Source organism: Ambystoma mexicanum, chromosome 2q (genome assembly GCF_040938575.1).
Source record: "Ambystoma mexicanum isolate Mex_15411 chromosome 2q, UKY_AmexF1_1, whole genome shotgun sequence".
NCBI lineage: Eukaryota > Metazoa > Chordata > Amphibia > Caudata > Ambystomatidae > Ambystoma > Ambystoma mexicanum.
Genome location: NC_090924.1, coordinates 1,002,345,664 through 1,002,357,750, shown reverse-complemented (window position 1 = coordinate 1,002,357,750; position 12,087 = coordinate 1,002,345,664). Strand labels below are relative to the sequence as shown.

Here is a 12,087-nt window from a genome sequence, read left to right as displayed (position 1 = left end):
AGACTGGCTTGTGCAGTTATACGCTTGGTATAAAGTGTTGTGAAACGATTTTGTGTTGGCTTCAGATGAATGAATGGGGATGTAAACAAATCGTTGGGAATGGATGGGGATGTAAACAAACGAAAATAATTTATAGCGATGGTCCTGGTATCTGTTCGCACGGGCTACAAGCAACGAAGGTAGCTGACCAGAGCACAAACGAGTCACAGAATACTCAAAGAAATAGTGAGAGGAATGGAATAGAAAATCTGATGTGTGTTGTGAAACGGTCTGTTTATACTTCTTGAGGAAAGAGGCGTCCTGCCATTTCCATGAAAACACATCATTAGCTCAAGCGCAGAGAATGTTGACACAAGACGTGCTTTGGCGTTGTGAAATGGGCAGTACGCGTTTAGTGATGTCAGGCTCAGGGGCGGGGGCATATGATTTGGTGCCGCAAAGGCAGTCCTGCTCGGTCGATGCGATAACGGATAAGATTATCACAAGATGGCCGCGCCCTCTAGCTTGATTTCGCTTGTGTACAAAAGGGGAAAACTATGGTAAGGTGCATAGGAAATGTTACGATCGATTAACGTATGCTTAAACGTAGGCACCACATGCCCGAACCCTCGGGACAATAATCTTTCTGACTGCACCATTCCTTTAAATATAGTGGACTTCTCATTTGACAACATTCCTTGGCCCATTTATTAATGTCTGCCTGTGCAGCCTTGTATTAGTCACTGAAGTCGGTTGCCCAAATGGTTGAGTACACTGCAAAGTGGTTTGCTTGTGATGCTGTATATTGCGTGTCAGATTGAATGCATATAAAGATTTGTTTTCTATGCCATTCTGCCGTCATGAGTGCCTGTGGCAAATCGAGGGGTGCCTGCATACCTCCACGTTTCCCATCTGCTACCAGGCGTACAGTCATTACTGTCTCCTGTACCGGTCAGCGGAAGAACATCTGTATTGGTGACAAAAGTATGGCAACACGAACACATTTTCAGCAAAAGATGCATATTGTAGCGTGGTCCAGTGCATCTTTTTTGCCAAGGGTTTGTAGGGGTGGGTGACAAAAGGCTCCAGGCAAAGAATCTGCAATATTTGTATTTGCTTTCTTGCACTGCCCTAAAGTAGTATTTTTATTTTGCATTCATGCCAGAGTACAACTCTCAATGAATTGGGGAATTTTTCCACTCGTAGCTACAATTTCCTCCAGCTTCAGATAGTATTTAGTCTTTCCCATTCAGTAGTTCTTCTGTTTGAACTTGGAATAACTTAACGGTCAAAAACCTTGAGAGCTATGAAAGCTTTTTTAAATTTAACCTTATTTCATTTAGGATATTACTAAAGTTTGGATTTAACTTTTTAACAATGAAGTGCTCTACAGAGACCAGCAGTCTGATATGTCTTGGGGAAAGTTGAGTATAGAGTGCCTTCAGCTTTTCACTTCCTTTGAAAAGAGCTGAAAGATTTCAGGACGTGGCTTCGCCTGAGACGTCTATCAGTAACCTGATTACTGTAGAGAGAATATACCCTTCAAATCTGATAAATGGGAGTCTTCACACTCTTGCTCTCTCGCCCTCTCTTGCCTCCTCTCTCTGCTCCTCTGTGTCTCTCTGATATGGATGCAAAATCTTTTATGCTACAGTGCCCTCTTCCCTTGAGACTGGTTGGATGCTCGCTGCAGTGCTATAATGTATTTTTGGTGCATCTAATTTTAAAACATTGGAGTTGTCATGAGGGGCGTTCTATGTCTGAAATTCTGATTTCCTTGCTCCGTTTTTTTTATTTTATTTTTTACTGTTTTCTTTTTTGCCTCAACGGTTCACCTGCAGTGATGCTTTACTTGGTATGCGCAGTTTTCGTAGAGGGTGGAGCATTTGGTCAGGTTGTGCAATTTGCAACTCTTGTCGTGGGGCTTACTTACTAATTGTCAATCTACTGACGCCAAGACCACGCTTCTTAGGATGTAGACCTTTATAGACGCCTGATCATTTGCTATACGTGCCTTTGGCCTGGTTTGTTGTGGTATATACAGTGGACTAGGGAGACTAATTGTGGCAACATTTTGACCTGACGTGATTTATTTTAACTATGATATAATTACTCCGTTATGTAGAACGTTTATAAATTGCTAAAGTGGCCATCCTGTTTAAAGACGGAGCTCAACATGCCCACAGAGATGGGGAAACAAATTGGCGCATATCACCAAGTTAATCCAGATGAGACTTGCTCTCATCGGCCATCAGCCATCTGCCAGCTCAGTTCTTTGGTCATTGCGGGCACGTGTGAAGGCAAAAGCCTGGCGTCGTCTTCTGATTTTGGCATGAATTGTAAGCAGATATATGGCATCGACAAAAATACCAAAATTGACCTCTCCACTGGAGCTAATCTATTGCTGACCCCACACTTCTCAAATTCAACAACCATACATCACATGGTCTTTCCTCATTTATATCTGATCTTCCCAAAGGGAGGCACAAGGGATTTCTGCTATTGATTACTGTAAGCCAATTTGCATGGTTTTAAAAGTGCCTGCCCCTAAATCAAATTGCTGCCACTTGCATCTGCTCAAACCTTGTAGTTTGAGTACGCAATGGCTTTGCTAAAGTCCACCTACCTACCCTCCCCCAGCTGGTCATGAGAAGGCACAAAAATGCTTTGTTGATATGCAAAGAGATTTAATGCATCAAGGCGGTTGATCAGCTGTACACGTGCACAACAGAAGTTGCTGCCCTAATGCCTTTTGGCATGGTATCAAACCTATCCTCAAACCTACATCCTCGCCAGCTAGTTGGGGGCGGGGGGGGGCGGGAGGATCTGTCCTAGCAGCAAACTGCCTTTTGGGACTTACACTCTGGAAGCAAGATCACAGTAGGCAGCAAACTTACATGAGGCAAGTGTCTTTGGAACCCCACTGAAAAGGAGAGCAATTGCATTTTTCCAATTGATCTGGGAACACCACATCCCAGTGGGGGGTGGGAGGGAGGATCATGTTGTCCCTTCAAACTTAGCAGGACTTTACCTAATTTGCCAGTGGGTACGAATTCCCCCCTATCCCTTAACTTCTCTTGTCCTCCTCACCACTCAGAAGCCCAAATGGCCAGAACTTGTAGTTGAGATTCAGAACTTATTGGAAATGGATGCAATATACAAAGTCCCAGCATTAGAGGGGTCTATTTTCTTATTTACCACTTACAGCAATCCTCATGTTTGCTGCTTAACTGCACGGAACTACTGTGGTTAAACCCGTGCATCCCAGAGAAGTGATTCAAAAGGATCACTGCAACAGATGCTTTACTCTTCAATCGAGTACTTATTGCTATATAGACAAGATTAGATCTCAAAATGTGCAGTTGCAAGGGATAATTTACTCTTTGTGAGTAAGAATGTGTGCCATAGGTAGTTCGGTTTTATATCTAAACTTCCCTATTTGGTCTGCTGGCAGGTTCTATCTCAGGTTCATGGCAGGGTCCGACTTACATTACAGGGTGCCTTCATATAGACTGTTTGCTACTGGTTATAATTAAGGTAATGAGTGTGCTAGCTTCTTTTCTCTTTTGGTAAAAGGATACCTGTGCATCCCTACTTAACCATTGATCTGAGCAACTTCTCAGGAGCATGTGGTTGCTTGTCTTCACTCTTGTAGACATCCTGTTTCAGTTGGGTCTGTCAGCAACCTCCTCCCTTAGATATTATTCATTGGTGTCATTCTTGACACTTGGGGCTGGTGCTTTTGTGTTAGAGTACCTTACCTCCTATGGAATTTACATTGGTGATCTGTAGAAAGGTCTTTTACCTCTGCCCTATTGTGGCAGAATCTGGTTTGCCACTTGACGTCTTTTGGCCAGGTTATTATACACAAGTGCATATGCATGAGTAGTTCAGATTCAGCAAGGAGGAAAGCTAGATTAATGAAATGGTCTGCAATCTTGCAGGTTCTTGTGAACAGTGTTAGGCAAGATTGTAATGCAGTACCCTGTGGGAAACTGCACCAGCCTTGTCCTCTTGGCAATAGTTAACCTACCTTTTTGGTATAAGCACATGCTACTTAAGTTGGTAGAGTGACTGAGCAGCCAGGGTTCTCTCAAGAGGGGTCAATGTGAGCTGTAGGCCTGTAGCATAGACTTTCACAGTGACAAGTATCCAAATAAAATGTATACTCCAGGTTTCTTGATTAAATAATGATGCATTTAAGTCAGTTTGAATAAGCCTTCTTTAGAAGGGAGCAAATATGTAACACTTAAAATATACTTAAACAGTATACACATTCTTTCAATAAATCGGATACCCATTTGGGATGGCACACAGACATGTCCTACACCATGAGGTGACTTAAATAACTAGGATACTGTGGACATTAATATATCACTGGTACATTTAGAGCAATACTGAGTTTGGTGTCAACTTCATTGTCCTTATGTATATTCTATGATGACTGCAGCTAAGCTTAGAAAATTCTTGTAAATGCTGCGCCCTGATACCTTTGGGTACACTCGCGCATTATAAATAATAAAACGAAACAAACCAAAGGAAATGGGTAGAGGCAAGAAACAATGGTTAACAAATATTCTTAAGCAGATAAGTACTTTTGAACCCACCAATGCAAGGTAGATAAACCCTTTCCCAGCCACACAAGTTATAGAATGTGACTTTTTGGAGGGATAGTTAAAGCACAAAGTCAGAGGTTAGAAAAGTCTTTCAGGGAACCAGGACAGCCAGTGTCAATTGAGCATAAAGTCTAGGAGTGTTGAAGGATTTATTGAAGGTAAGCAACATCTTGCACAATGTTTTAGAAATCTTTGTAGAAAATGAAATCACTGTTAGGCCACAAACTGGAATGCTTGTGAAGGGCAAAGCTGCAAGCAACTCAGCAAAGGCAACCAGAGCAAGTTTCAACTGAGAGCTAGCAAGGCTACTTGACAAGAGAGGAGTACCTCTTAGTTTTACAGTACCTTAGGTCTGAAGAAATTGGTTCCAGCTGGCTTCTGTTCCTGTTGTAGTCTGCAGATCCTGTTGTTCCTGCGCCTCAGTCCTGGGGACAAGAGGGAGGACGTCTGGGGACTCCTGAACTACAGTTTGAAGGTCGGCGGCAGCAATGGGCAAACTTCAGATCAGTGGCACTTCGCGGTTTCCACTTCTCGCGAATAGCACCACCGCAGTTCTCGAATACCTTATGGACTTTCCTCGCTTCTGGGGTCCAGCACTCTGTTGTGGCTCAGGTTTGGTCAGTCCTGCTTCATGGGAGTCCAGAGGATCTTCATGGAGTTTGGGTCCGACTTAAAGACAACACTCGATTCTTGTGTTCCTCTCCCTGGCAATCGGTTATTGCAGCAGCAATGGAAGTGGCCAGACGAGTTTGCTTTTGGGTTGATTAGACCCACCAACCCAAGGGGAGAAGTCGTCCTTTTCAGGGCTTCTCTAGTCGAGGCAAATTTTGAGCATCAGCATTGCAGGAGGATTTCACCAGGCAAACCAACGCTCCAGGAGTTGCAGCAAGCGTCTCTTCTCGACTCTGCCTTCCAAGCAAAGACATAGCCTTTTATGCAGGTTTCTCCCATTCATTCGCAGCCTAGCTATCAATTACACAGCAGGGTGACTGTCCTCCAAGGACAGCCAGCCGGCCAATCATCTTTGGGTACATTCCTGTAACCAAGGAGACTAAGCACAGGGAGTTTCGGGCACCTCCCTTGCTTCCAGCCCTGCAAAACACGCTGGAGCCAGAGGCGAGCTTCACCAGTGAATCCCATCAAAGACAAAGCAAACAAAGGGACCAAACCTGGTTTGGTGCGCAGAGTAAATCTCAAGAAGGACCTTTCCAACAACTAAATGGTCGAAAAAAGACCCGGGCCATTTTGACAAAATGGGCACCCATGGGTGCTTTACTGCAGCTGCAATTGCAGCCCGCGGTAGAAACACTCAATGGCAGTAAGAAGTGACCCACTGCCACCAGGCATTAATTGTAGAAAGGGTAACATAAAAATGTTACATGAGAAACTAGAGAAAGGGGATACTAAGTAACCCCTCCAGCACCCTAGTGCAAGATAGTGTGTGCTGGGTCTAGAAAGCTACAAATGTAAGTAAATTCAATTTCATTTCACTGCTCTTGGAAACAGTAGTTATCCAAGGGAAGGTTATTTAAACCTTAGCAGCAATCCAAGGGATTTCTATGGGACCCTGCACTAAAGGTGCTGTGTCACAATTTAAAAAGATGACTATGGAGTTTGTCACTCCTAAACCAAAAGAAACCGTATTCAGATTAAAGAAAAATACACAAGGGAGGGGGGAAAAAGGTCTTGCTCTCTCCAGGATATCAATTTGAAAGTCCTAAAGTCCAGCGAAAGAGCTGGGGGTCTCCAAGGTAGAAGGGAATTAGCAATTTCTCTAACAGTGTGTGAATGGTGCACAATGCAATCATCCTGAGTTTCTTTTGCTCAAATGCATCCAGAAATCTCAAACATCTCCCTTTGTAATTCATAGGGGATGCTACCCTGATCATCTTCATGTGCCCTATCTGACCATACACCAGCTTGCACCACATATAAATATGCTAGTAGGCATTTTATACACCCTAAAAACATTGAATACATTTCTTAAATTGCTAAATAGTTAATAAGCTACATGAACAAGCAAGGAGGGACTTGTCCCCTCGCTCCACACAGTTGTGTGCATGGATTATTTAATTGTGGACTTGGGCAGAAGTCACTGGGGATACACATCTTGTGGCACCCTAGGCGGGAGGGATTCTCAATTGGAACCTTCTCTGGTTGGCCTCCATTTATTAACTACGCTCCCATGATGTGTGGCTGCTCCACCGCCCAGTAGCAATCTGTCTTCACAAGATGGATTGACCTCGAGCTATTTGCCACTTGTGAAAACTCAGAAAGCAGTTGCTACGTCTCATGGATTGCCAAGTTCCCTGACCTTTTGTAATGTGAGATGACATGTTTGACGGCACGGGTCGGTTTGCTTAGAAGTTAACTGCTCTCCACCTGCTTCCGCAGGAATAATGATCTACACAGACCTTAATCAGTTGGTGCCAGCAGAAATGTGTATGTGTTGTGGGCGGATCGTACCATGCACCTTATAGAGAGACGGGTGTAGGAGGGTACACAATATATACTATGGGCCTAATTCACACAAGCGGTTTATAATGGCAAAACCCCATTGTATAACGCTCTGTGAATTAGGCCCTTCCTATATAACGCTACTGAAGACTTGACTCGCCTCTTACTGTCTCTAGCCCCTGCTTACCTGGGTCCAAGATCACCCCAGTGAGCCCAGTTGTGATGTGGAGAAATGACGAGGCAAAGATTAGGGCAGGATTTCCCCCAAATTACCCCCAATGAAAAAGGCACTAGGTGAAAGTAACTGGCACACAAAAGGAAAGGGTGCGAAAGGAATGCAACTGTATGGTTATTTTAGTTGTATGCTTATTTATACTTTTCACTTCTGGTCTTTTGAGCGTTTTATAAAAAAAAAAGAAAAAAGGGTCCAACACATGAGAAACAAATAACTTAAGCAACTTCCTATCTAAACCTTAAAAAAATATAGAGCCCTTTTAAATCATAAAAATGTCTTTGAACAAATATATGCAAAGTCCTACAGTGCACTCTACAAAAAAATATATATGAAAACACCTTACTTCGGAGACAGCCTTGCCAGGGCTGTCTCGGGATCATTGCTGCAGTCTCTTGGTGCTGTCTTCTGCTGGTACCCTGGCAGGTGAACAGCAGCAAGCTGCCGGAGCAGCAATGTGTGGGGGCCCGAAAGTCTTTACTTGGGATGGGTTGCATATGCAAGGTGCAGCCAAGCGTTGCCTGCAGGTACGTGGGGGAGCCTCACATTCTTCTCAACCTGGGCCCAGTCTGCCAGGGTTGGCCCAGGGAGTGCTAGTAGGCCGCATGAAATGGGGTGGCTCCTTTAATTATACAGGACTGTAACATTGGGTGTTCCCTTCTGTGTGGGGTGGGAGGATAGAGTGCCCGGATGTGCGGCAGTATGAATAGGATTGCCAAAGAGGCTACTGTACTGTTGGATGCTCCACTGTCTTGTCAGGGAAGGTCCGGCACAAAGGGCCAGGCAGTGGCGGTGAGACGGCGCAGAGTGGAGCGCCTGTCAACCCTCTTGGTAAAGAGTTCAAGCAGTTGTGCCAGTGGCACTCCGCTTGCACTGGAAACTGTTTTTTCTTCTATTAGAGTAAAGGATCCCTGTGGCGAAGGATTTGCGTTGTTTGACCATGGTAGAATTGTTTGAAATTAGAGAAATTGACCACAGTAATCTTCGCTGCAAATATATTTTTATTGTGTCAAACAAACCAACCCATTCCCCCCCCCCCCCCCGCGAGTACATCCATAAACCCCCCGACTTATCGGCCACTGCCTCTCATGTACCCTGTGACGTCAGTTCCGTCCCTCTAACACGGGTTGGATCCGACGCCGGGGGGTCCCTTTTTCTTTAATAATTACCCGGCGCCCCTGAATCAAATCCAAAAATAGCAAACATGGGGAGTGGGGGAACACCCCTGCTTTTTGTTCGATATTTTGAAAAATTCATCGAATGGTACTGACCGAAATCGGTCAAATGTGTCATTCGATCGATGGTTTTCATTTTTTGTATTTTTATACCATGTCTAATTCCGTGGACAATCCTGCAGAACCAATCCCCCCACCCCCCGCCCCCCCAACACACTAAAACCCGGTCTACAGACTCCTCCTAGGTGGCCAGGAGAGGGCGGACTCTTCCTGATCCCAATCCTGGTGGTGTTTTACTGTGGGAGGATCAACTTGGACCTGGGTGGAGACCAGGCCCAGGGAGGGGGGCGAGATTGCGCAGGGTGAGACACTGTATTTTTCTTTGAAGAGGACTACTGTTGACCCACACTTGGAGGAGGAATTGGCTTATTGCCATTTTGATACATCCTATCTCCTATTAAGGGTGAAAAGGCAATATCTGATGGAGTGACTCCACTTTGTGTTGAACCCAAGGAAGCAATCTTTTATACCCCCAAGTTCCTATGTCGCCCACAATATCATAGGTATGCCAGCAGGAACAGTGAACATGTAACCTTTCCTAACCCTTCTGTGTCTCAAAGGGCTAAATCTTATAACTCCGCCCTTTAGAATCTTGTGAGAAGAAAATCCATTTTAAAGCTTTTTAAAGAATTGGAGAAATTGATTTTTTTTCCGCAAAATCAACTGCAGGTCCCAGCTTCCCTTGGGCACTGTGTAGAGGACTGAAGAGGCATACAGAGTCCAAGTCAGGCAAGCAATCCTAAGGGCTCTTGGCAAGGTCAGGCATTTAGTCCTAATGACCTGTACCTGAAACCAATTGGCCTACCTGAGAGGCACAAAAGGCTGCAGCTGGGAGATGCTGATAGAAGCTGGAAGGTCTGGAGTAGCATAACACGAAGCATACAGATCACAAGGAAGTGTGACCACAGAAGGGACACCGGAGCAGAGGATGGACAGATTTCAACAGCTGGCTCTGAATTGGTCCTGTGATCACAAACCTTGTTTGGCTGTGGCAGCATTGGAAGGGACTGCAAGCAACAGGCATTCTTTCTAGGTGTGCCTAATTGCTGTGGATGCGGAGCTGAAGCTGTGCATTCTCCCAAGACCCATGTGCAGAAGCAAGCGGAGGGAAACTGGAGAGCAAGAGACTCTCCCTTGGTGAGGCTGGATCAGAGACACCCGTGCAGCAGAGGGGTGTGGATCCCAATAGTGCCCGTAGCAGGAGAAGAAACCAAGTCGGGAAGCAGCAGCCCGTAGTCGTAAATGGGAGTTGGGAAAGGAAGCTTTGTACTCCTGAGCTAACAAATACCTTGCTGGTAACTCAAACCAACTTTAATTATACTTGCGCTTACATCTAAGTGGGTAAAAGTTAATCGCAGAAGTGTGAAGTCTTTCGGAGCGGAGAAATGTAACCCGTGCTTATGTAAAACGCTTGCGTGTAGTTGCAGCCTTTCTCTTCTGTAATAAAAAACACCTTGCTACCAAGTGGTCGTGTGGCTCCTGTTGACACAGAACGTTGCTGGTAGTTTAATTGAAGTAGAACTGACTTTCCAGAAGAGTTGCAAGCTCTGTTTGAAGAGACCACGTTTCCTGATACCTTGGAAGCTGAATGCTGTCCGAAAGGTGGGACCGCGTCTCTTTGATGAAGTGGGAGTTTATAAGTAAAATGAAATTGCACGTTCCTAATTTCCTTTTCAGTAAGAAGTCCGCATCTTGCCACATATTGAGGTCTAAGGCAGAAGTCGTAGAAGTTGCTGAAGCAAGAACAAGCATAACCCAAGCCCAGAGAGTGAACTCTATAAAAGTGAATCCCGCTGAATTAAAAACTTTACACCAGTGTTCTGATGTATTGAAGTTCTTTTTACTTCAATGTTGACGGGATCATCCAAAGCTGAAAAAGTGACACAACAGCTTTGTGGTAACCATTGGAGGAGAGGTGTATATGGAGCTGCGGAAGGGAGCATAGTACTTGTTAATAGAAGCTGTTTTAATGTGTGCATGGCTGCGACTATTTGAAATGAGAAGTGATCTGAAAGCTAGAAGCAGACTTTGTGGTAGCTGCAAGACAGGCAGAGAGGCTGCCCTTTCTTGCAATCAAGACAAGAGGGCCTTGCCAACCTGTAGAGGTCGAATGTCTTGTTGAAGTTGCCTAATGTTGAAGTTGCAACTGTAGCAGCAAACTCGTTTAAATCCGCAGTCGTCGTAGCAGCAGTAGAACTTTGGTCATCCATATTCTTGTCAGAATTGAAAGAAGTAGAAGCTTAAGCTAACTGTGGGGCAAGGGAGCCGGCTCACAATTTTCCAAGTAGAAGCATCCTGACTGTTTATAAAAGACACCACAGAAGTTGAAAGCAGAGAAGTTGATGTAAGCATACGTGGTACTTTTGTCTTCAACTTAACCTAAACTTTCCTGGAAGGAAGCCATAAAGGAAACCTCATTGGTGCTGTTATTTCTTTGTGGAACTGTAAAAAGAGTGTCTTTACATCAAGCAGAGACATTTTCCCGTGGATTTTTATTTGTGGCAACTTTGGTTTCTTTTGAACTTTTTTAGACTTTGGTTAAAACTTTTTGTTCCTTGGAGTAAATTGGCTTTTCAAAATCTGCCCAGGACCAATAGAAGTCCTCAGAGACGCTGGGTACTTGGTAACCTTTGATTTTTGTTGTTTTCATGTTGCTTTAGCTGTTTGCTTAGTGTGAGGGCTAGTTTTGTGAATGCTAATGGGTAGAGTATGTTTAGTTAGGGTTTATTTAATTTTGTATATATTAAAATGTCAAATCCTGAGAAAACTAAAAAAGTTGCTAGTCTCACATTACTGACCCCTCACTTTCACTTGTGCAGTCACGCATGCGTGTCCTTTGCTCTAAAATATTTCTTTTTGGATCCCTGTGTGGCTCTTGGCTCTTGTTCCTTTACCCCCCTCCAGGGGTTACATATGTCTATCCTTGAATGTTGCAATAGGGTCCTCCTTGCATGCAGTTCTTCCAATCCTCGTTAAAACCAATTTCTATTCTGGCCAAAGCGATTTCTGCGTGATAGCTCAGATAATACACAAAACGGGTTCATGGCAGGGCAGAAAGTTAAGGCATAGCTAGATGATTGTCTACTGGGCATCCCTACATAGTCTACAGGTCTGTTTTTCTTTAGAGAGAGACCTAACCATACACATTTCACCTCCAATACCTCCAGCCTATTTAATCAAACTGCCATAAACATCCTCTGCAATGTAGGTCAGGGTTATAGCTGTAAATAATATTCGGGCGTTTGTACCTTAAGTGCTTCCATACTCTGAGATTTCATTAAGACGACTTTACTGTGACTGGCCACCCAGTCCCATTATTCGGGGCTGTCCTCGTATGATGTCATTACTGCCCCTTCACCATACTCCCAGTGTGGTGCTCAACCTATTCCCATGAAGAATGCCTCAATTATCCTTTTGAATACCTGTAATCACCCACCTGTTATGGTTTAGTGCACTCTTTTACTATACCCAAGATGTATTTTTCTTTTGGAAACTGGATCTTTATGTATTCTCCAGCAAGGGGTCTGGCATGGATTCACATGCTCATGAATATTCCCCATCAGGCTGG

The 12,087-nt window shown here is 44.3% G+C and overlaps 1 protein-coding gene across 2 annotated transcripts in view; it reads left to right on the top strand.

The window, feature by feature from the left end:
* IGF2BP3 (insulin like growth factor 2 mRNA binding protein 3) overlaps positions 1-12,087 on the top strand; it is a 1,445,925-nt gene that overhangs the window by 895,548 nt on the left and 538,290 nt on the right. The window lies entirely within an intron of this gene.